This window comes from Natrix helvetica (genome assembly GCF_964273705.1).
Source record: "Natrix helvetica genome assembly, chromosome: 1".
Classification (NCBI taxonomy): domain Eukaryota; kingdom Metazoa; phylum Chordata; class Lepidosauria; order Squamata; family Natricidae; genus Natrix; species Natrix helvetica.
This window is the reverse complement of record NC_138548.1, coordinates 86305688-86331957: the sequence shown is the minus strand read 5'-3', so window position 1 is coordinate 86331957 and position 26270 is coordinate 86305688.

The following is a 26270-nucleotide window of genomic DNA, read 5'->3' as shown; positions in this document are numbered from 1 at the left end:
GTCCATGTTAGGCCACCAGACATAGCTCCTAGCCAATGACTTCATCCTGAAGATGCCAGGATGCCCCACATGTAATGCATTCAATACTGCCTTTCGCAGTTTGTTTGGAACAACCACCCAGTCCCCCCACAGTAAACAACTCTTGATAACCGACAGCTCATCACGTTTAGCTAAAAACATTTTGAAATCGGCCCCAACAGGCCCCTTGGGCCACCCCCTCCACACCCAGTTAAGCACCTGCTTAATAATAGTGTCCTTGGCAGAAAAGTGGGCAACATCAGTGGAAGAGACAGGTCCAGAGTCCAGGCAGTCAATAAGAAGGACCGGTGTCTCAGAAGTGGGGTCAGCCAGCAGTTCTGGAAGGGGACAACAACTTAATGCGTCGGCGTGTCCCAACATGGAGCCCGGGCGGTGGATGAGCTTGTACAAGTAGGCAGCCAGGAAAACAGTCCACCTGGTCATGTGCGGAGACAGGGAAACCGGGGTAGGTCGGTCCCCAGCCAGCAACCCCAACAATGGTTTGTGGTCCATCACAAGTTCGAAATCGCGGTCGTAGAGGTACTCGTGAAAACGCTTGACTCCCACTACTGCAGCCAAAGCTTCTCTGTCCAGCTGGCTATAGTTCCGTTCAGCGGGAGACAAGGTTCATGAGTAGAAGGCAATGGGGGCTTCCGCACCGTTGGGCATGCGGTGGCTGAGGACAGCGCCAATGCCAAAAGGTGAAGCGTCGCATGTTAGAATCAGCAGTAGGGTTTGGCTGTACTGAACCAGCAGGGAGTTGGCCATAAGCAGGCATTTCACCCTGGCAAATGTGGTGGCCTCGGTTTGGCCCCAGGACCATTTGGCATTTTTAGCCAGGAGGCAATGCAAGGGCTCGGTGACAGTAGCTTTCTGTTTGAGAAAGATGCTGTAGAAGTTAAGGAGCCCGAGGAAAGTTTGTGGCTTGGTCTGATTGTGAGGTGTAGGGGTGTCCTGGATTGCTTTTACTTTTAGGGATGTCGGCTGGATTCCAGAACTATCAATCATGTACCCTAGGAATTCTACCCTGGGCACATTAATTTTGCATTTTTCTTTTTTAAGTCGGAGGCCTTTTTCGCGAATCCTGGTCAAAACAGCCCTAACTCTTTTTAAAAGTTGTGCCTCGTTTGCAGCTGATACCAAAATGTCGTTGAAATAGGGGACGACTCCTGGTATCCCCTGCAAAAGCCATTCCATGATGCTTTGGAACAGTCCCGGGGCGATACTAACACCAAATTGCAGGCGGTTGCATTTGAATGCACCCCTGTGCATCACAATGGTTTGGGCGTCTGCTGTGGCACCATCTACAGGCAACTGCTGGTATGCCTGCACCATATCTAATTTTGCAAAACATTTTCCTGGCCCTAGCGAATGTAGTAGGTGCTGTACAATGGGCACAGGGTAGGTGCTTTGTTGCAGCGCATTGTTGATTGTACATTTATAGTCCGTGCAGATGTGGACTGACCCGTTCGGCTTGACCGGGGTCACTATAAGGGTCTCCCAGCGAGCATGGTTGACTAGTTCTAGGATCCTCTGGCTCACCAGTTTGTCAATTTCCCTATCGATTTTAGGGTGGAGAGCAAAAGGCACTCTCCTGGGCTTTAGCCTGATAGGCGCGATGTTGGGGTCCAAATTAAAAGAAATTGGTGTCCCCACATACTTACCGAGGCCGGAGCTGAAGACGTCCTCGAACTCCTTAAATATCGCTTTGGCGCCGCCGTTCGTGATGCCGGTGACTTCCAAGCCCAGGGCTTCAAACCAGTCTAGCCCCAGGAGGCTCTGTAGCGGTGTGCTGGCCACGGTCACAGGTAGCTTGGTGCTGATGCCCTTGAACTGGACTTGGAAGGTGCCCTGGCCCACGATGGGGACTCGCTTCCCCTGGGAGTCGCGCAGCATGATGTCTGGTGTGCGAAGCTGCTGTTTTTTCAGGCTTGGAATGGCTTGCTTCAGGGTCGACCAGGAAATGATCATGAGTGATGATCCAGTGTCGACTTCAAGCTCGCAGGGAGCGTCCTCAATGAGGACCATGACTTTCAGCTTTTTTGGCCACCTTGTGCGGACTTGCCCTATCGTGGTTTGATAGGTTACCCTTGGTTCTCTCTGTGTGTACTCTCTCTGGGCTCTCTCCCTGGGTTCTCTCTCTGGGCGCCCCTGGTAATTCCGCCAGGCCCCTGGGTTGGGCCTCTGTTGGCGGTTTGAGTTTGGCTGCCATGTGGTGGCAGGGACTTCGCTCCGGCACACCTTTGCGATGTGCCCCTTTTTATCGCAACGCTGACAGGTTGCATCTCGGAATCTGCAAGTGGACCGGGCATGGTTCCCTCCGCAGCTTGTGCAGGGTGGCAAACGCAAGTCGAATTTTCGCGCCGGCTTTGTGCGACTACTGTGCATGCGATAGCTGTCATCACCTTCGCTGTCAGAGGTTTCTCGGTCTGCGGCCTCGTGGTGGATCCATGCCTGCTTTATAGTGGGTTGTGGCACATTGTTCTGGTGCTGCAAGGCTTCCGTGGACTTGTCGGCTGACTCCGATGCTCTGGCTTTGTCAAGTGCGATCTGCAGAGACATGTTTGATTTTGCGAGCAGGTGTCTCTGCAGATGGATGTCCCACACTCCGTAGATCAGGCGATCTAGGATTTGGTCATCCAGGCCACGGAAGTCACAGTATGTCGCTGCCTTTCGCAGGGCCACAACGTACTGGTTGATGGATTCTCCCTCCTTTTGGTTCCGCACATTGAATTTGTGATGGCGAACGTGTCTTGAAGGCTTGAGTGTGTAATGCATTTTTAAAGTCTGTTGCAAGGCTGCCCATGTAACCGCTTGGATCGGAGTTGGCTCCGATAGGTCTTTTGCTGTTTCGAAGACCTCTCGGTCACAGTAGCCCAAAAAGAGGTTTTTCTTGCGGGAGTCTGGAACCCCCATGAGGTCATTTGCCTCGAGAAAGCATTCAAACCTCAGCATGTAGGATTCCCAGTGTTTGGCCACTGGGTCGTATGGAGTTGGCGGGGCGTGCATGGCCATTTTGTCTTGAAGCGATTTGAATTTGCCGCTTAAAATGCCTGCTCAATGCCGCGTCTATGCTCCGGGCTGGATTCACTTGCTGGATTGACTCGTTGCTCGTTCTTCGCCTTATCTGCCTCTTAATCCCACCCTTGTTGCCAGTGTTAGATAGGGCAATGAGAAGGCAGACTCAGGTTTGACGCAACAACAGCTCTTTATTACAACAGTCAAGTCTGTACAATCCAGCAGCAGTTAGGTCTGACAGCTCTCCTTTTATAGGGAGCTGTCAAACGTCTTAACCAATCAGATTGAACCTCTGTTCCCGCCTAGCAGAGGACTGGAGTGGAAACCACAGTAGTCTGTGTTGATATCTAACAGTTATTATTAAAAATTCAAACATAATCACAATGAACATGTAAATACGAATGTTAGATCGGGTGAACAGATGAGGCAGACTTAGGCTTCAGTAACAAACAGCTCTTTATTCAGTGACAACTATATACAATCCAGCAAAGACTCTATCTGGCAGCAGCCCTTTTAAAGGGAGCTGTCAGACCCTTCGACCAATCAGATTTGAATACTGTTCCTGCCGGAACAGAGGACCTTGGTAGAAACTACTATACTGAATGTCAGCATGTAACAATGAGTAATACTTCATATTCAGTTTAACTATCGAAAAGGATCACCGTCCTAGCTGTCAAAACAACCAATATAATCTTGAGTTGCATCAACAGTGCTCCAATGTTTATATTACAGAGAAAGTTCTTCGCTGCACACAACTTATGAACCCAACCAAGTCTTGGATTAGCATTCTCATTAATGAACTAATCATGGATAAGAGAGCAAGAACCTCACAGTGTCCTCAACACACATTCCTGGAAGGGGAAGCTGGGCACTCTGAAGCATTTTACTCCACCAGAAATCAGTGCCAACAGAATACCCAGCCCTCACTTTCTTACACCCTACCATGCATACACACATTCAAATACCAGAGAACAAGGACTGTCTCCCATCTCCCTGCCACCAGCAGGAGGAGGATTCCCCTCATTCATCCACCATAATTTCTAAAACTTATTGTCTTGTCATTTACCCAGTCCTGCTTTCTCTGCTCTTTAAAAAGTCTCTTTCAAAAATATATTGTTTATTTGTTGTTGTCTGGCTGAAATATAATTGAATTTATTAGCCCGTCTGTCTTTATCTTATATCTGAAAAACTGAAACAGTTCAGTTGTTTTTATGTTTCCTCACATCACAGCTTATGAGAGGCTTTTTTGTTGTTCTTTATTTTTAATTGAACTTCAATCTCATATTGGCTTGAACTGAGTTGGTTTCCTATCAAATCTTAATATGAATCCTGGCCTCTTAAACTCTCCAGTTCAAATCAAGTTATATCTTATTTTTACAAGCCTAACTTTGGATCAACTTTATACAATATTGTAGTTTTCCCCAAGCTGATGTCTTCTTGATGCAATGAATTACAACTTTCACAATCCTAGGTAAGAATTGCCAGGCAGGGCTGCGTTGTAGCACTATTCACCTGGAAATGACAGCTTCAGAAAGGAGACTGTAATAACACTAACTACTGCATAATTATATGGCTTGTTTGAAGAACACTAGTAATCAGGATAAGAACAACTGAGAATAGAACTCCTAGGCTGGTAAATACAGGATTCAAGGGAAATATATGTAGCCAAATACTTAAAAGTCCCCATCATCTTAAAAGTAATTAAAATGTTGCATTTTAAAATATAAGTCTGACTTCTGGAATTAATGCTCTGTGTGGGAGGGGAAAAGTAATATGTGAGAGAGAAAAGCAGATAGTTGGGAATCCACGCCACACAAAAAATAATCTTTGTGAGTAGCAGTTTGCAGCACAGAATGTATTTAAAAAAAAACTTCAAAACATAAAGATATATGCTTATAAGAGGCATTTCATGTGAATTATTCCACTTTCAGTCAGAGTACCAAGGTTGGCTGAATTCCAGTCACTTTGAAGTGAAGCCTGGCTAAATAGACATTTCTAAAGATCTGTGTTTATATATTAAAAATGTTAAGAGGAATATGAATGACAAGTTAAGAAGTAGCACCGTGGAAGGTTTGCTTAGCAATACACTGTGAATGAGAGGTTAAAAATAAACTTCAGTAACCACATAATTCAGTTATATTCCTTGGAACTATAAATATCTTGGATATAATTTTCTCCCATTTTATGATAATGGGCAGCAGAATAATTTGTTTTCCCTAACCTATTCAAATGGCAAAGAAGGGTGCATTCATCAAATGTCTCTCGTTTCAAGATACTTTCAGCATTTCTTTCCCCTGTTAAAGTTGCTCTCCCTTTGCAGTGCCTTACTTGTTTATGCTTGTTTGTCAGCAGCTGCACATTACTGGCAGTTGTAAAATATAAAGAAATTTGTCAAATAAAATATTTTTCCACCATGGCACAAAGGCACTTGGGCAGCGCAATTTAGTAAGCTGTAAGCTAATATGTTGCATGATATATTGGAATTTAATCTGCAGCAGATGGCTCATTTGGCTTTTCCCCCCCCACTGTGAGGAGATCATTCGTAACAATTTTTATGCACCGCCTGCTATTGTAAAAGGCTTGATATGAGTACTGACAATATGAATGATTCACAAAGCTGAGTTACATTCACCTACCTATTGTGGGCAGTTTGAGGGAAAAGCTAAAATGGAAGACCTCACAAAAGCTCTTATGGAAGTGCAGTAAGGTGTGAGCATCCATAAGAACAGATTGTCCTCGGCATACAACCAATTATTTAACCACCGTTCGAAGTTACAATAGCCTCAGAAAGATAAAGCTGTTCCAGCTATTGCAAAATGTTGCATCACCTTGCCCCATTGCCACATGATTACAATCTTGGCATTTGATAACTTTTTTACATTTAACAACTGGTTGCCAAGCACTCATAATCCTATGGTTACATTTGCCATCTTCTTTGCTGGCTTTCCCAGAGAAGTTTGCAAACTGCTTCTGCCTGCTGAGAAGTCTTCCTGTCATCTCTGGGGGCTGGCTGAAAGATTTGCCTACTGAGGGGAGCTGAACCTGTTAGATATTAGCATATATCGTAGTAAGTCTCCCCTCTGGTCCGCTGCTACAGCGGGAAACAGGTATCGTTCTGATTGGTCGAGGGGCGTACCCGATCCCTATAAAAGGGGAACCCTCCGACCACAGAGCAAGCTGGATCACTACTACTACTAATAAAGAGCTGTTAAGTCACTTCGTGTCCGCAGTCTGTCTCTCGTTGCCCAGATCTAACAGAACCCCTTTGGCATGGTGGAGAAATGGAGCTCAGATCTCAATGATCCCAGTTTTGTACTTGCAGCCGGTTGGAGCAGTTCCCTTCCACATAAAGAGGGGACTCAAACTCCTCCAGCAGGATGCAGAAATGGAGCTCAGATTCCAAAGTACAATGAAAGGAAATAAAAAACTCTACCTGAAATGTCAGGTCAGTGCAGAAAAGTGAAGGGTTAGATTAATGACTAACTAGCAAGTACCAGTAAGTCTCTTCATATCTAATGGTGTTTATTATCTAGTTTCATTTGTCCACCATTGAAACTATTGATAAAATCCCATTATATGTTAGCATAAACTATAATTATATGTATGTTTCCTGGGTTTATCTATTACTAAACCTTAATTAGTAGGTTTATTTGTTTATTTCTCTATGGCTGTCCAATTATGTCTCTATTTACAATTTCTAAGCCTTTCTATCAAGTACCTTGTTTTCCACTTTTTCTTTTGTGGGTAGATTTGAATTGACCAGACCTTTATTCATTACTGAGGCTTAGCCAGGTCTATTTCAACCAGTCTCTTAACTATGAAATGTGGAGAAAGCCTTTCTCTCTATTGCCTTTGGCATGATATGTTGATGGGGCTTCAGGTTCTTGTCTTTTGTAACCACAATACCTTTAAAATATGAAACACCTGCATGAGCTTCCATGAAAAAGGCTTATTTCCTTAGATAGCTGAAGTCCTTTTTATTTCTCCATGGCTTCTAAAAACTAAGTTGCATTGTTAACTTTATAAAATACCTGAGAGGGTCAGTGTGTGCTTCTGCATATCTGTATTCTAATTATTTCTTCTTTCCTCAATCTCAGACAAATTGGAAAAAAACTATACATGCAGAATCTTTAAGGAGATTCTCCTACTCACTTCAGCACTAATCTGTGTATTTCTCAGTTTTCCACAGTTCTAAATCAGTTTGGATTCCTATCCTTTATTGGTTGTCATTTCTCTGACAACTCAACCATTTCATGAAATTCTTACAGAGGCAAGAAGTTATGTTCTTGACAATGTGTTTTATACCTCAAGCTCTTCATATACTGTACAAAATGTCAAAATATGTATTTTAATAGTTGTAGTGAGTGTCGGACCTTGAAGTGTTTTAGCAGCAATTTGACAAGCTGAAAGTTTATTAAAGCAAGTTGGTGTATGACCAAAAAGTTAATTTAAGCTATTCTGTCGGGACATGCTTCCAGTGATTGTATGCGTACCAGTTTCCACTAAATATCTTTTTTTTTTTTTTTGCAAAACATGAAAAGGAAAAGGAAGTTATCACCTAGCCCTGTCCCAGAAAAATGAAATATCCTAGGAAATATGGAAAAGGCAGAATATTTCTCTGGATGTGAAAAGAAACATGTTTCAAGAAGACAAGGTAACTCTCCCTGCAGCTTCCTGCCCCCACCTTTTGTTCATGCACCATTAAAGCCTGAGCCAGTCCCTTTACATAATAAAAGAGTTCTCCCCTTCAGCTGCAGGGGTATGGGAATGAAGGCATGATAATATAAGCCTTTACTCCACATGGCATCTGAACTCAACCAAACCTGGATTCAAAACTCAGCCTAGAGGGTTGCCCTTGCATGGGCCCATGTGAGTCTGACAGCCAATCAGAATATATTTCTTACACAGGAACAGGAAACAGATAGGTGGGGCCGAACAGATTCTAAAAAGCCCTGCAAGCCCTTCTTCAGCCCTTCCCTTTCCTTCTCTTCTTCTCCACCAACATTGAAGCATGTGATCACCTTTTCTGTTCAGGACTCAAGCCATGTGGTCCTGTCCACCATTAAAACCATCTTTCCAAGCAGCCTCCATGTCTCCAGTGTCTTTTTCCCCACTTGGAGCCGAACCCAGAAGGACATTTATTCCAACATTATATATATATATTTGTTTTCGTAGATTTTCACGGGTGTAGGTGTAAAGACCCGTGTAAAGACCCGAATACAACAAAACCAGCATAGATAGATAGATAGATAGATAGATAGATAGATAGATAGATAGATGATAGATAGATAGATGATAGATAGATAGATAGATAGATAGATAGATAGATGATAGATGATAGATGATAGATGATAGATAGATAGATAGATAGATAGATAGATAGATAGATAGATAGATGATAGATAGATAGATAGATAGATAGATAGATAGATAGATAGATAGATGATAGATAGATATAGATATAGATATAGATATAGATAGATATAGATATATAGATGATAGATAGATAGATGATAGATAGATAGATAGATAGATAGATAGATAGATAGATAGATAGATAGATAGAGATAGCTATAGATAGATATACATACTGTACACACACACACAGACAGACAGACAGACAGACAGAGAGAAAGATATGAGAAAGAGGTAAATGTAGTAAGCTTCATAAAAGGAAACATATGCCAACAATTTCCAAATGGCATGTCAATAAATTGAATGTATCAAGATATAAGGTTTCTCTACTTTTTAAATTGCTTAATAGGTAAGCAGGAAATTTCTTTTGTCTTTCTGCATTTAAATCACTTCTTTGTGGTCATTAATAAAAGACAGGAAAAGCAACACTTGCCCCCCCCCCCCCCTTGAGGTAACAGCACTTTGTTTAAGCAAACTTAAAGAACAGAGGACTCTACTTTTGGCTAAACATGTTAACTGGAGTAACACATAAAGTAACTAAGGAAAAATAATCAGGTGATGTTTTGTTTCATTCACCTTAAAAGCTGATTGCCGGTCTTTAGAACAATATAAAGTTCCAAATTACAGTGCATATTGTGGAAAAAGAACCTTTTAGAGATGAAGCAGAGATTTGATATGTTAGATGATAAAGTGGCAAAAATAATATTAATTAGTTCATATGAGACAAGGATTACAATGCTTACAATGTGCTGCAGATAATAAATTAGTACTGAAAGTAAATAAAGATACTGAAAAGCACCATTTGCAGTATCTATTTTATAGAAATTCTAATTTTATAACACTGACCAAGATTAGTCTGCTGCAGTGTTATAGCAGCATTTATTCTGAGAGCGTTCATTTTAGACTGCAGCTGGAATGTATGTTTGAAATTTACATTATCTATTATGTTATGACTATGTTGGATGGAATCCTACAATAATGTCCTGAAACAATGTCCTTTAATAAGGATAACATTTTTTTTAAATACCTCCACAAATAGTCCAGAATTATTTGGTAAAGTTTGTTTGTCAACAAAGCAAAAATCTGTATGCCTTTGTGTGAGTGTATCTCTGTACATCTTTGCTTGTTATTCATCCCTGCTTTTGTGTAAATATGTAGTTTGGTTTAGAGGCTGCAAAGTTTATTATGGGATCATCTGAAATAAAAAAAAGTATTAGTCTTTTTATTGCTAACATTTTTCTTTTACATTTTATAGAGATAGCTGGAAAAAATATTGGCTTTCCAGGATTGGAGGAGAATTCCTATATTATATTTTCAATGTGTACCTGCAAGCCCCACTACTATTAATATTACTAATGATATTTCAAATATATAAGCAATTGTCATAGTTTGTGATATATTATACACACATGTATAATCTTCATTGATATAAAAATAAAAATAATCCAACCTAGCTAGAAACCTAAATTTAGAAAATAGAAAGCTTCGGTGATTTTAATTTACAGTATAATTTTATGACTTTAATTCAGTTAAACCTGGATTTAAAACAATATGTATCAATGAAATGAGAAATTAAAAAGCTGAATCTATATACAAGTTCCCATTTTTCACTCCCTCTCCATGAGAAAAATATATAGAGGGATTTCCATAGTAGTGTATGTATCTTTGATGTCTACTTGAACCTCCAAAAGGGGTATCTGGCCATACTAATCAGAAAACATCCTATCTTGTCTGATTTCAGAGGTTAATAATCAGTCCTGATTTGGGAGATTGCTAGGATTACCAAATGCAGTAAGATTAGAGCCACTTTAGTGTAGCGGTTAAGAGGTTGCTCTGGAAATCAGGAAATTGTGAGTTGTAGTCCTGCCTTTGGCATTGAAGTATCAGCTGTGTGAATTTGGACCACCCACACTCTCTCAGCCCAACTCCCCTCACAGGGGAAAGTAGGAGGAAGAAGGAGTATTGATATGTTTGCTATCTTGAGTTGAATGTAAAAAACTTGGGATGAAAACAATTTACAAGCAAGTCTTATTAAGTTTCTTAGAAATACTTGCTTCAGAGGCTTTTGGAGGGGTCAAAAACAAATTGTGTGTTTTGTTTATTTTCTGTATTAAATGAGATCTATCAGAGCAAAATCTACCTTTAGATTCCTGTCACAGACTTTTCTGTTTGGTTTGAAAGCTGAGGCAGAAATATTCATGAACATCCATTGTTGTAATCATGTTCTTTAATCTCAAAAAACAATTTCTAAATTGCAACAGATCCTTATAGAAAGGAGATTTCTTCTTAGCCGAAGTTAATACTTTTGATGTTACCAAATAGTAAAACCAACTAAATAATAAAAACAACCTATTTACTATGGCTTTACTGATTACGGTTCACTTCATGAGGTACACATTAGCCTAAAATGGCAAATATTGAATATAGAAGGTTATAGGGAAATTAACTGCAGATGAATCAAACATTCCAAGATGTAGAAATGTAAGACACCATGAATCATTATTATCTTCAAATGTTTGTTCTCTGCTTCACCTAAAACCAGGAACTGGATTATGTGCTTTTAATTACATCATATTACTAACCAGATTTAATTATCAATTGTCAGGAAAAAAAAACAAAATGTGGTATAAAAATAAAAGATAGTACAAATTAATATTCATTGCAGTTTTCATCTGCATTATTATCCATAGCACCTAAAGGTAGTTAAGAATTATCTACAAAGACTTAAAAGCATACTTTTTAACAATTAGTGTCTTCTTTCAGTTCAGTGGCAATATCTGTTAATTTCCACAAGCCCACATATTTTTTTTTTTTAAAAGAAAAGAAAATAGATATTCAACTTTCTTAACATTTTTCTGTATTTTTAAGTCAGGAGTGGCTGTTCTAGACTAGTATCTAGACATATTGAGAATAGGTTGAAGAATATAATGTAAGGCTAAACTTGAAATAACCAGTTCACTATGCATCACAGGATTTCAATTTAGATTCATTTTATTGTCACTTTGAATGTATACTAATTGGCATTCAGTAAAAAGACATTTCATTGTATACAGCTCTCAAAGGGTCACCCCCTCCAATATACAGTACTGAAACATGAGTAAATAAATAAATACATACATAAATATGGATATACCCAAGTATATTATATGACATAGAGAAACAGCACAGTCTAGTTCAGAGGTATGCATGCGATGCTATGCTATCCATCTGGTAAACTTGCAAACAAATCTTGCAAGTTTACCAGATGGATAGCATAGGGAACAACGCTGTTACAGAATCTGGTAGTCCTGCTAAAAATACTTCAAAACCTCTTCCCAGAGGGGAGCAACAGAAACAGACCATAAAGTGAGTGTGTGGGATCTCTAACAATGCTTTGAGCTCTAAGATCATAGCACTTATAAGCAGTATCCTAAATAATAGAAAGCGAGTGTCCTGTAATCTTCTCGGCTGTCCTTACCACTCTCTGTATGGACTTTCTATCTGAGGCACTGCTGCCACCAAACCAAACAGTGATGCAGTTTGTTAAAATGCTCTCAACTGTGCCTCTGTAAAAAGTGGCCAAGACAAAAGGAGAAAGATGTGCTTTCCTCATCTTGAGGCAGGACATAAAGTGAATCAGGATATAAAAGAAAGACATGACAGAAAGAAGGAATAAAGACTTGCTTTTAAGACATGTACAAGAACAGGAAACGTTAAAAGCCTAACCACAAGAGTACAAGCTAGCCACATAAAGTTACTGGAAAAGCTTAGGCAAGATATTTAGTAACAGGAACATGTTACATTCCTGTGTTCTGTGGCTTTTGAAAGATATATAGGATCTGTCTTTTCTATAAGTTGTTGTTCAGATGTTCAAATGGCTGTCTTGTCTATCTTGTCTCTGAACCTTGGTACCAATAAAGCCACTTCTTTTGATTCTGAAATCTGAGTCCCTTAATTTCCTTCAACAATCTGATGCAGGAAATGGAAGCACTGGTTTACATGCTTCACTAAGGATGATGTGTGGAGAGACCATTCAGATTGTTAGTTATCTGTACCCCTAGATACTTAATGCTATTGATCATCTCTACAGCTGCATCCTTGATACTGAGTGAAATATGACTATGCTGGCTCTTTCTAAAATCTACAATGATCTCCTTTGTTTTATTAACATTTAGAACCAGGTTACTTTTATTGTACCAGTCTATGAGACCCTTTTACAGAAAAGATGGAGGCTGTTTTCCAAAGGAATTTATGGATGGTCTGAGTTTCCTGTCATTCATAGGCATACAAATAACCTCTGGGACAGGTGGTGCTTCTTTCAATTTCTGGCTAATTTTCCTTTAATGTGCAGGGATCACGTGTCTCAGCAATCCATCAGTTCATAACACATGATTGGATTCTTGCAACCTTTGATTGGTTTGCAGTACAGCTAACTGAGTGAGGACATTCAGTATAAGTGCTCCAATTATGGAATTTCCTATTTAGATTCAGCTGGCATTTAACTAGACAAACTTTCAGTCAAATATATTGACCCAGGCAAACAGTTAAACTGGGTGGCACTATACATTCTAATTTGGTTCATTTGCGATGTTCTGTCTAATAGTTATAATTGTATTTTAGTAAGATAATTTTGAAACTATTAATTACAAGCTCTATATTTTAGAGGCGTTAGCGGGTCATTTGTTTAAACCATTTTTTAAGTTACTGTAAATTGTTATTTTAGACAGATAGACAGACAGACATCAGTTTCTGAACTAGATCATACAGTATTCAAACACAATATTCATGTTGGAAGCCCAAAAGCAGAACGTGAAATAATAGCCATCTCTCATGATCATTTCCACCGTTGTTGTTCAGTAGTCTTCTGCTTCTAAAGATGCTATGTAGGAATAAATAAATCTAATGAGGTCCAGAGTATACTGATGAACTCAGAATGAAAATGAAAGAGAAAACATACTCCAATCACTGCTTTATTGTTGTTGATATATATATTTTGTGTGTTCTATACAAATCTGCAAAGGTGAGTACAGTTCATTGGAAAATGTGTACTCTTTGGAATGAGAAAGAAAGCAGGACATGTTTTTCAAGTTTTAGGAATACACTCCTTACATCATGTGGCAGGTGGCTGACCAGTTACCAGTTTACCTGACTCAACAGTGTACTGTACATGACTTCAATTTTAAACGCACAACACTGATTTCAGCTGATAGTTCATTTGTAACTGTTTGATGGGGATTGTTTCAAAGAGCTGTTTTGCCTGTGGAATTGAACCTAAATGAAATATGAATCCCCGGAGTTATTTATCCTGCTTGAATAACTCAAATCATTAAGAAATGGCACAACTTGAGAAAATAGCTTCCTAAAGGACCTGTGAAGTATTACTAATAAAATGTTTTTCAAAAGTGTGATGGGTTTCTTTCTTTGCTTGAATAATGATGCAACACAGAAGAGGAGAACATGTTCAGGATTAATTATCTCTTCTCTGTCTCCATCCATTATCAGAAAATTATATGTATAATATGAGAATAGCATTTCCTGTATATGATAATTGCATATAGTTTGCAAAAGTGCCACTTGAAATGGATGGACAGTAAAGAATTGCTGTCTCTAAATAAACTTAACTTTGCTATCTATCACGATGAAGTTTATTTAGAGACAGCAATTCTTTACTGTGAAACTGAAGGAGGCAAACTTATTGTGAGAATTAAATCCTTGATCTACTGTCCAGTATACAAAAAGCTATTTTGACTTTTTGTAGGATCATGCAACCCATCTGATGTCAACACTTTGACAAAATAGAAAGGAATAATAATAATAATAATAATAATAATAATAATAATAATAATAATAATAATAATAATAAACTATATACTTATAATATTAGAGATACCCTTTGTACAACAAGAATTATGTAACTATGTAACTATGGATTTTATGACAGATTTTTGAGGTATTTTCTAGACTTCCTCTCATGCCATGTCTGTCTGCTGTTTATGTAATGATATTCAGGTTTCATGATAACATTTATAATACACATTTTCTGGCATTGCGTCGGTTTCAGTGAACTCCACCACTGAAATGGGAAAAGTATAACAGAACTGATCTTCTTGGTCTTTAAGTATGGTAATCCAAATAGGTTCAAGATGGTTATAGAAAATGATTTTTTAAATGCTTCCCACTATTTTTATTTAGCAATTTATAATTACAAACTGTATCTGTGTTAATTGGTTTGTATATGTCATTCTGCTGGAATTGTAAGCTTATGCCAGTATTATCAGTACTAGTATGTATATTCTGTATAAGAAGATAAATACTGTTACATATTATTTAAATCTGAGAACTGGATTGAGACAGTTGACAAGGACAAAATATGATGGATACCTCATATTTTTGGATAGCGGTGTGATTCCTCAAGCACACCGTATAAGCCCATAAGAGCAGTAAAAATTTGTGGCATGCTTCAATGTCCATTGTCATCATGGTGCTGGAAATGTATTCCATCATAATCAGGAAATCTTTTGACAGTGCTAAAGATCCTTGCCTCCATTTCTAACAATTAGGATAGAATGAAGAACACGAATGCACATTACACATCTTTCCTGATCCACAGTGATTTCTATATAGGTAATAAGAATATGTATATACAGTAGTTAATGGATAATAATAATGTAATGACTCTATGTTTGAGTCTATGCAAAACATTAACAAATTTGCATTTTGTTGCAATTACTGTATTTGCAAAGGTTTTAAAAATATGTCTCTTTAGATTCTTCCGCAAAATATGAGTTATTCATTGAACAATAAATACAGGTGAGAAGCAACACCTGTCTGGTAGCAATGTCTACATTGTCAAATGGTTTTCTACATAGCTTCCCAAGAAAATTGAAGTGAATCATTTTCTGACAATGTTTACATGTGATAGTCAAGAATATATTGAATGCCAACATGATATCTGACCATTTGATTATGTCTCTGCAATAAGGCTGCTTGAATGTCATACTTAACTAGAAAAGCTTTCTGTACAAATTGTTATTTTTCAATTATGGTACTTTTATGACAACTTTCTGCCTTATGGAATTATCATCCTTGTTTATCACATACAGATTCTGCTTCTCTTTGCCTAGGGTTTAGAATCCTCTAAATTAATATACTGCTTTTGATGTTGAGTATAGTGAGTTTTCAGTATCATTTTTAATCATCTGTATCATGGTTGCATTTTACAAAGTGCTCTGTGATATACCAGTGCAAAGTAGTGTGCAAATTAAATGAATAAAAATAATAGGATTAAAGAGAAAATGGGTGTTCCCAAGCATTTGACTCCAATTCTCACTAGGGTTTATTGAAGTTAGAATCCCATAGTACTTGGAAAGCCTCTGTTTCCCTTATGGGAAATAAATAATATTATAATTTTCCCAAAGGTGCTTTATCAGGAAGCAATTGGACTTTGTTGTTTTTTCTTTGAGACATTTTGCTTCTCATCCAAGAAGCTTTCTCAGCTCTGACAGGATAGTGGGAAATGGAAGGATTTATATTCCTTGCAGACAGCTGGTCATTTGCATCCTTTTAGAAGGTCATTGAACCACTAACCTGTCAGAGATGAAGAAGCTCTGTTTCACTTGGATGACAAGTGAAACATCTTCAAAGAAAAAACAAGAAAGTCCAGTTGCCTTTGTGACAACCATGACCTGGATGACTGAGAATCTTTACAGAGTTTTAGCTATACAGTTTGGGATGAAAACCCTTTAGATGATGTGGGAGTAGGAATGTATTTCCAGAGGAAAAAACTGCAAACTACAGGAACCAGGAGCACTACTCAGGTTACGCTGGACACAGATAAATGTCCAAGTGCTTCAACAATCCTCTAAAAGTATGTTAATGACTAGCTGTCTGCAAGGAATATAAATCCTTCCATTTCCCACTATCCTCTAAGAGATGAAGAAGCTTCTTGGATGAGAAGTGAAAAGTCTTCAAAAAACAAACAAACAAGGAAATCCAGTTGCCTCCTGAAAAAGCACCTTTGAGACAACCATAACCTGGAATGACTGAGAATCTCTACAGATTTTAAATACAAGTTTCTACCATTCTTTATCTATGCATTCAATCCTAAACTCCTATTTAAATGTACCTAGCTCAAATCACAACATTTTGCTTCAACTTATACTAACATCACATTGATTCACTGATTTTGTACCATTAATTTTTTTGTCAATTTGTCTACACAGTTCCAAGGTCTTTGTTGCTATTGTACCAAGTGCTAATTTGCAGTATTTCTTGATTGCTACTGTTTTCTTTGTTGACAGCTGATCTTAAAAGGCTGGAGCTATCTACCATTTCAACATCTTCTTTGTCAGTGTAAAGGTTGATTAGTGTGCCTGTTCTCATTAGTTTGATCTTCTTTATGTTAAATTGTATTTTCATTTTTTTTAAAAAACTGAGCTATTTGATGTTCGTTATTAGAACTTGCAGATCTCTTGCACTTTCTAATAGAATAGTGACATTAGCATAGTACAGGTTATTGATGTTTCTTCCTCCAATTTAAAAACTACACTGGTGCTCTTCCAGTTCAGCCTGTCTCAGTATACATATTCAGATAGAGGTTGAATAAATAAGGAAAGAGTAATGAACATTGAATACCAGTGCATAAACGCAACTCTGAAAACATGTTTGCCCTCATGAACTTTTATTTTATTTGAGGCTCATACTGTTCATATCAGATGCACTTTTTATCTGTAATTTATTTGAAATCCACTTAACATAGGATCTTACCTTCAAGCACTGTGACAGCTCATTAAATACCATGTTTTTTTTTCTCCAAAGTGTCATAGGCAACCAGATCAAAGTATAGTGATGTTGCAGGCATTATTGCATCATTATGCAAATAAAGGGAGTTCAATAATTTGCAGCTACTTGCAGATTGAATGATGTAGGCACAATAAATAGGAAAAAAAACATATCCACTCAGTGAATATAAAGAAAGGATATTTTAACTTATATATAATAACATATTTTCTGCTTCTGTGTTCTGAAAAGAAAAATAAATTATTCCACACCATTTCCACAAGGACTTGACACTGTTTCCTTCCATCTGTACTATCTCTTATCCTTGCATTTGGGTACTGAGGGGATACCTATATGAATTATTTTCTCATGGAATGAGAAGGAAAAAGTCCTTTTAGAAATTTATTTTACATATCACATTCTGTTTGGTTTGGTTTGAAATAACCACATTCTGTTCAGAATTTTCATCATCTTTTGAGTAGATGCTTAGAAGTATGCAATGTTGACAATTAAAAATGCTCAAAAATATTACTATTATTTCATATGTAACCTGAAACGTTCCAGAATATTCCCAGAGGGGTTGTCTGCAGTAAACTAACCAGCAACATCAAGACATCAAAGAAAATATTATTGGGTTTTCTTCATGGAATTGTGTACTGTATCAAAATACTTTTTTGTGAGTGTAATGGCATAGCTGAAAACAGTATGGATAACTTTCTCTCACACATGCAATTATTCCATATCATATCTATTGGATATATTTTAAATCTTTCTGGAAACACATTTCAACACCAGTTGAAAACATTCTGGACGTTTCTTTAATTGAATTAAAATAGATTCACATTAGCTTATAGATGCAGGTTTGTTTTTCCATATATATATTTTCCATATATATATTTTCCATATATATATTTCCATATGTGTGTGTGTGTGTGTGTGTGTGTGTTTGTGTGTTTGTGTGTTGTATTTGTGCTGATAAATAAATAAAGGGAGACTAGTATAGATCTATTTCAAGCTATTTAGCTCTCATCAGCTAGCCATACCCTTACTGGGAATCGAACCAGGGCTGTATTGCATATTAGGCTCCCACCCATATTTGGGCATACCAGGGGTTGTAACACAAATACATACCTATTTCCCTGGCCTAGCTGATAAGGAAGAGAGCCTGTGGCGTAGTGGCAATTACATCGGCCTAATATGCAATACAGCCCTGGTTCGATTCCCAGTAAGGGTATGGCTAGCTGATGAGAGCTAAATAGCTTGAAATAGATCTATAATAGTCTCCCTTTATTTATTTATCAGCACAAATACAACACAAATATAAAAAGGCAACATTAAAAATAAAAATATGGTTTTCTGCCTGGATGGTCATCTGTAATGAGCTGAAGGACAGAAAGAGGGAGTAGTGAGCTCCCTCCCATATTTGGGCATACCAGGGGTTGTAACACAAATAAATAAATAAATAAATAAATAAATACATACATACATACATACATACATACCAGCAATCATGTACAGGTGGACCACAATGGAGCTGAGAATTTCAGTCATAAGTCAAGATATCACATGACCTGCATCAGTTTGATTGCTTTTAATATGTTCATAAAGCAAGTCACTATAGTTACATGGTTGTTAAGTGGATTGCATGGTCATTAAGCAAATCCATTCTTCTAAATGGGCATTTTTTGCCAGAAATGGCAAAACAAATGCCGGAAATAGGCCAAAATGTTAGAAATTTTGGTCAGAGGCCATGGAATACCACTAGTAGTTGTAACTACGAGGCAGTGGCCAAGCATCTGAAATGTGATCATGAGATAATGGATTGGGGGTAGCAGTCATAATTTCAATGACAGGTCAAAAGTCACTTTATAAAAAATCTGCTGTAAGTTCAAACAATCATTAAATAACTGGATGATTCCCCACCATCCAGTCACAACTGAAACTGTTTCTTGGATGAGAAGCAAAACATCTTTAAAAAAACCCAGAATGTCCAGTTGCCCCCTTTGGGTCATTAAATGATCAATCTTAAATTGAGGGCTACCTTTAGTTCAGAGGACTGTTGGAATAGTTTTATTTTGGTTTTAGAACTGGGACCATAGCAAAGCACCAAAAGCAGTGGTGAAATTCAGCAGGTTCTGACAGATTCTGGAGAACCAGTAGCGGAAATTTTGAGTAGTTCAGAGGACCAGCAAATACCACCACTCTGGCTGGCCCCAAAGTGGGGTGAGAATGGAGATTTTGCAATATCCCTCCCCCAGGAGTGAGGAAGAAGGGGGATTTTGCAGTATCCTTCCCCTGACACACTGACCAAGTCATGCCCACAGAACCTGTAGTAAAAAAAAAAATGAATTTCATCACTGCCCAAAAGCTTCTGCTGTCTCTGTCTAAACTATCAGACAAAAGAAATATTATTCATTAATCTGTTAATATAACTGTTTTAGTCAAGCTGCCACAGTGTTTTTAATTGGATATAAACAACTAATTTAGTAAAATAGTGATGAATTTAGCATTTCTGAAACAGTGCTGCTTAAATTATAGACTAAACTTGCAATTTCGGATATGTATGTACGTACAGTATGTATGTATGTATTGTTCAATGCATTTTTCAGACTAGAGAAGCATTTCTAGGAATGGTTAAGGGTCAGTTAGCTTAAATTATACCCCCCTCCTTCCAGGTCATCCTAGGTTTTGAGATTAAGTAGAACTTGGAATTGAAGATCAGTCAAATATACTTCAAACTGAATAGCTAAACTACACTCCTTCACAACAGAGTGGATAACTGATTTTTTTTTAATTATTATCATTCTCCAACTCAGCTCTGCAAGTTCAGCACCAATGTATTTCAGTTTAACTCTTGTGTCACAAATGATCTAGACTTTGCACATGAGAAAAGCATGATTCAGTTTCCCTCATCCACAATTGTGAAAAGTACTAATGCATCCAATATTTAATTTGCAAAGAGTTGTAATGGAAATATGGTCCACATTACATATATCCTTTACTAGATACACCCCTGATTTGTTCTGCTTTGCCTACCAAGTTCTATTGTGAATCACATATCTGTCATGGATTGTTTAATGATAACCCAATAACTCTCCAATCTATATTTCCCTCCTGAGACAGAAAGTAAATAATGTTCACATGCATCTCTCTTTGCTGAAGATTAAAGCCAAGCACTGCCCATAAATTTCATTTTATTACCTTAGTTGGCTTCCAAATATGGATATTATTTAAAAACATGTACTTGCCTTTTAATGTATTCATAGTGACTTTTTTTTTTTTTTTTGGTGTAAAACCTTCCAGTGGAAACCGAAGTGCAATAATGTATGCAGATTAAGAATTAACTACTTGGAACACAGCCCTTTTACTTGCTCCAAAAATAAAAATAAAAATGGGAAGGCTAACCAGGGGAAACGATTCTGTCTCAATATATACTGCCTAATGATAGAATGGAGGTGAGAAATCCTGGATCTTTATAGACAGTGTCTGTAAGCCAGCTTTTTGGCTATGTGTCAGCCACCTCAGGGATTTCCAAATTGAACTCTGTACCCCATAGTGTTTAATTAAACCTTACACTATATCATCAACTAAAGTCACGATGAGCAAGGCGAAGGTCAGCCTCAGGAAGCCTATCTTCCCATCTCAAATGGGATCTAATTCAACCATTCTAAATAAGCACTTCTCATCTCTTCCCCCCACCCCAACCTGCTGTGGCTACAACCCTAACTGACTCTTCATAGTTATTGGAGTGTCAGCCCATGCTTTTCCAATGGTTTATAAATTACCTTTTAAAGCCTGAGAGTTTTGAAGCATTGCTTTGAAACAACACTCAATGAGTTGAACTTAAAACTCACATATCTTTATTTATTTACTTACTTACTTACTTACTTACTTTATTTAGTTTGTCACTCATGTAAAAGATAACAGGAATAAGAATAAACATGAATAAGAACACAGGAAATGGGTACAAATAAATGGGGACAGTAGGGCAGGGATATTAGGCATGTTGGTGTGCTTATGCATGCCCCTACTGACCTCTTAGGAATGGGGTGAGGTCAACAGTAGACAATTTAAAGTTAAAGTTATGGAGGGGAGTGTTGAGGATGTAACAATAAAGTCAGGTAATGCATTCCAGGCATTGACCACTCTGTTGCTGAAGTTGTATGTTCTGCAATCAAGTTTGGAGTGGTTACCTTGAGTTTGTATCTATTGTGTGCTTGTGTATTGTTGCGGTTCAAGCTGTAGTCATTGACAGGTAGTCCTTCGAAATAGTTAGGTATGGTCTGGATCTCAAGAATCCTAGTTTATGAGTGAGATTCTGTAACCCCAAAAATGATCATCCTACAGCCCTGACCTGCAAACTCTGAAGATAAGAAAACTTTGGTACACTAGATAGTTGAGTTTAATTATGTTCTGCTCCTGTCACTCTTTATATTAAAACCATTTTTATATTAATGTTTTCAAATGGTTAAAAAATGCTCAGTATAATATTGATAGGCAGTTACCAAATGCCTCAGCAATTCAACATCAGGCAGATAAACTGCCAATGATCAGAAAAATATTTTTTTGAAGTCACAGTTCTGTTAATGCAATTTCCCACAGCAATGTTCATGGATGGATAATAATTTCCATAGAAAATCATTATAATTTGACAAATAATGATTCTCTAATTACAGAAACTCTTTCCTTCCTATCTTCACCTTCTTTTTTTCTAGTAGACTCTTGTGTCTTCTTTATAGATATAAATGTACCAAATTACCAAATATCTGTGAACATACATGTACAAGTAGACATTCATAAATGGCTCGTAAATAGATTAGAAAAAAAGGACAAAATTAAGGAAGCAGAAAAGAAAGAAAACAAAAAGAAATAGAAAAAGAGTTATTTCTGACATTTTTTGGTATGAGTAGAAATCTTACATATAAGCCTCTTACTCTAAAACTAACAATAATACATAATATTTCTATAATCCTAAGCAGTTCTAATTGTGAAATCCCAAAATTAAAATTAAAAAAGTTCCAAAGAAAAAAAGTTCAAAAGTAGTTTTCAAGAAGGAACAAAGTTAGACAAAGTATTTTCTTTAATCAAAGTAGTAATTTCACTATCTCAGCCAGCTCTATAAGCCAAGGCTCTCCAATGCCTAAGCCCCAGTCCTCCAGGAACTGGGCAGCACAAGCAAGCCTTCACATAAAACTGTGCCATAGTCCCTGGAAAAACCACCATCCACAGAACCAGTCCCTGGAGCCAAAAATATTGCAGGCTGCTGCTATAGCCAATATATCTCAGGTTTATTTAGTGATGGCAGAAGGAGAAAGACTGCCAGATAGAACCTGTATTAAAGGGAATCATTGTAAATTTACCGACACACCTTTTACTTGGAAACTGGATCAAACAATTTTTGAAAGTACTGACTTATAAAACAGATTTTAAAAAAGTAGTAGTCTTAATTATCATCCCTGCCATAGTCCTAGAAACATCATGTTGTCCAAATACCAAATGCTATTGTTTCACTGCATGATATATAATAAGGTGCAATGCAGTAGAATGCCTATACAAAAAGTGTTTCAGCAATTCTTACAACTGATGATCTTTATAACAACTATCCCTTCATAAATGTTTCAGTTCTTGGATTTCCTTACTAATTGAAAGTGTGTGTGATCTTTTTCTCTTAGCCTTAATGACTTTTTCAGCCATTTTTCTCCTTCCCTTTTGCTTTCTTCTGAGTTGTGCTTCTTTCCACCTACTTACAAAACTGAAGCAATAAATTTCAGAATTGATATTCTTAATTACATCCTATCAGGAAAGTCCTCTTATTACCAGAGTTCTATCCACCTACCTTAATAAAGATTAAATTTCCCTTCTTGATTTGATGATCAAGATTGGAACTACTCAACAAATACTAGGAGAATATTAGCGACTCTGAAACCATTACCAAACCAACTGTTTATGCAAATGTGAATTTGATATGAAAAGAGATTAATCTTTATGAGCTTAATACAGAAAGAGATTAATATGATAGAAAAGTGATTTGTATTCACTGCAGCATCTTCTTGAGACTTCATTAAATTTGAAAAACACTGACAATGAATGTGCTCTTATCCTTGTTGGAGATCTAAACTATAAAGACATTGATTTCGCATTAATCATGCCACTGAATAATTTTTCTATCAAAACTTTTGTCCATCCAAATAAGGTGAGATAACCGGCTATTATGAGAAAACGACTTCAACAAGGACATGCGGTTTTGAAATAGGTTGCACAAAGAAAATAACCTATTGGTACAATGTAGTCATTTGTGTAACTGTAGAGTGATCTGAATTTGATGGAGAAAATGTGATTCAGAGCACAAAGGGACACTTTTGTAGCCCCAACAACATCTCCTTAAAGAAGCAGCTTTTCTGCTTCAAATCTGAATCATTGCATTCTTCTAGTCATTTCAGTCCCTGAGAGTGATGCTTCTGTCATTTTAGGCATTTTTTTAAAAAAATTATAATCCAGGTTTGGAAAGCATTGAGCATGCTTTTATCCAGTTCAATGGGATTTTTCCTTAAACTGAGCTTGAATTATAGTTGTTGGAACATGTTCAAATCCTATTCAAAGATCAAGAAATAAAACAAATAAAGCAGGAACATGTGAAGTACACTTGAGCTTCACACATTCTTCCAAGTCATGGAAATATAGCTTATGTGTGTCTCTATGGGTGACTGAGGTCTTTTGTGTTTCTATTGTGTCTTTTTCCACACAGATAAACATAGTAAGAATCAAGTGCTACATCAAACTGCCATATAGTTCAATAATGTTTCAGGTCTTAGATCTGGTCCATCCAATCTGAAATTCCACTGTCTTCTTTCAATTAGCAAATTTGAATGAGAAGAAAGAAGAAAACTTTGGAAAAAATGGGCATATTTCTAGATATAACTAAGACATGTGTTTCTTTTTAAAAAAACATGTACACACAATACAGTGGTGAGTTTCTGCCAGTTAGCACCGGCTCGGGAGAACAGGTTGGTGAAATTTACCGATTCGGTGAAAGGAGATTCGACTGGTGGACCCAGAAGTAACTTCCAGAATGCCTACCCCAGCCCTGTCGCTCGCTCGCCCTGGCCATCCCATCGCAACTCACTCGCTCCCCCACCCATACACACGAAACTAGCCCAACCCGTCACTCACTGATTAGCTAGAGTCCAGCCAATCAGTGAGCGGGCTGGAGGTGAGCCGTTTAAAAGTGTGGCGCCAGAGTCTTTCTAGTTCCCAAGCAGCTGTTGCATTCCGCTTGCTGATCGGTCCTCCCCTCGCTTCGATTCATCTTCCAGCAGCTTGCTGCTTTCCTCAGGTAAGCAGCTAAGTGCAAGGGGGGGGCGGTGGGAGGCTAGCTTACGCCAGCTCATGGCTTTCGCGAGGGAAGGCCTTCCAGGCCTTGCCTTGCAAAAGCCACGAGCTGGTGTACGGTGCATGGCCAAAAGGCGCTGGTTGGCACTGGTGCCAACGGCGGCTTTTGCACATGGCTGAAAGCGCGTGGGCGGAGGCGGCAGGCTAGCTTTCACAAGGGAAGGCCTTCAGGCCTTGCATTGAAAAAGCCGCGAGCTGGCGTATGCTGCGTGGCTGAAAGGTGCTGGTTGGCTATGGCGCCGGCGGTGGCTTTTGCATGCAGCCAAAAGCAGGTGGGGGTGGGGGTGGCTGAAAGTGGGTGGGCGGTGGCAGTGGCGGCGGCAGGCTAGTGCGAAAAGGCCTTCAGGCCTTGCCTCCTGAAAGCTGTGAGCTGGCATACACCATGCAGCCGAAAGTGGGTGGGCGGTGGCAGCGGCAGGCTAGCTTTCACATGAGAAGGCCTTCAGGCCTTGCCTTGCAAAAGCTGCGAGCTGGCATAAGCCACACGGCCGAAAGTGGGTGGGCAGCAGCGGCCGGCTAGCTTTTGCGAAGGAAGGCCTTCAGGCCGAAAGCTGATGGACAGTGGTGGCAGCGGCAGGCTAGCTTTCGGGGCTTTTGCTAGGGAATGCCTTCATAGCATCAGAGAGCTGCTGATTCTGCCACCTGGTTTTTCTTTTATTCTTTTAATGTTCTTTAAAAGAATATTTTATTTATTGTGCATAGATTTTTAAAAAATCGTTTTACTTAAAAGTATTGAGTATAGAATATTTTAAAATGGTTTACTTCAATTTATTGTTTGTGGATTCTTTTTTTAAATTGTCTTATACAATTTAATTATAATAAAAATTAAAATAAACTATTTTTAAAAATTCTGTACTCAATACTTTAAAATGTAATGTATAGATTGTTTTAATCGTTTTACTTAAAAGTATTGCATATAGAATACCTTGAAATGGTTACAGTATAAATTATTGTGTGCGGCATACTTAACAATGGTTTTTAAGGATTTTTTAAATTATAGAATATCTTTTTTTAAATTATTTTTAGGGAAATTTATTTTTAATTGTTTATAAAATATATTTACTACAAGAAATGCTATTCCTTTTTGCAAATGTTTTCTTTGTGATGCAATATGTTGGTTTTAAGTGTTCAGACCAGGTTTATGTGTCTCAAAGTGGTTGCTTTTCTATGGGCAGGCCAGGTTGGTGCAAAGCAGTTTTACCAGATTTAGTGTGTTTTACCCTGGTTGTTTAGGTAATTCTGAGGTGGTTGCTGGTTCTGTGAGCTTCCTGGCACTGTCCATTATAATTTCCCACAATGCCTTGATGGTTTTTATTCCAGTGGCTTTTTCTTTCCTGTCCTTAGGGTTAGGGAAAAAAAACTGGTTTCATTTGCAGTCTTTTTGGGTGGGGGGATTCTTATTTTTTGGTGTTTTCCTGGCACTGTCATATTTTGTGTGGGTGTGTAATGCCCCACAGTTATCTACACATTAATAATAATCAAGAACTAATAATATTTCCTTATACATTTTAGTGACCTTTCCTTACATAGTTGGTGTTTTCTTTCATACTTTTAGATTTCTAATTTCTGTTTCTGTTAGTTAGCAATTGCTAAAACAAATCCCATGTGAAAAAGTATTCAAAGCCTTCTTGATTTTAATTGTCAATTTATTTATTCCTGTACATTGTAATATT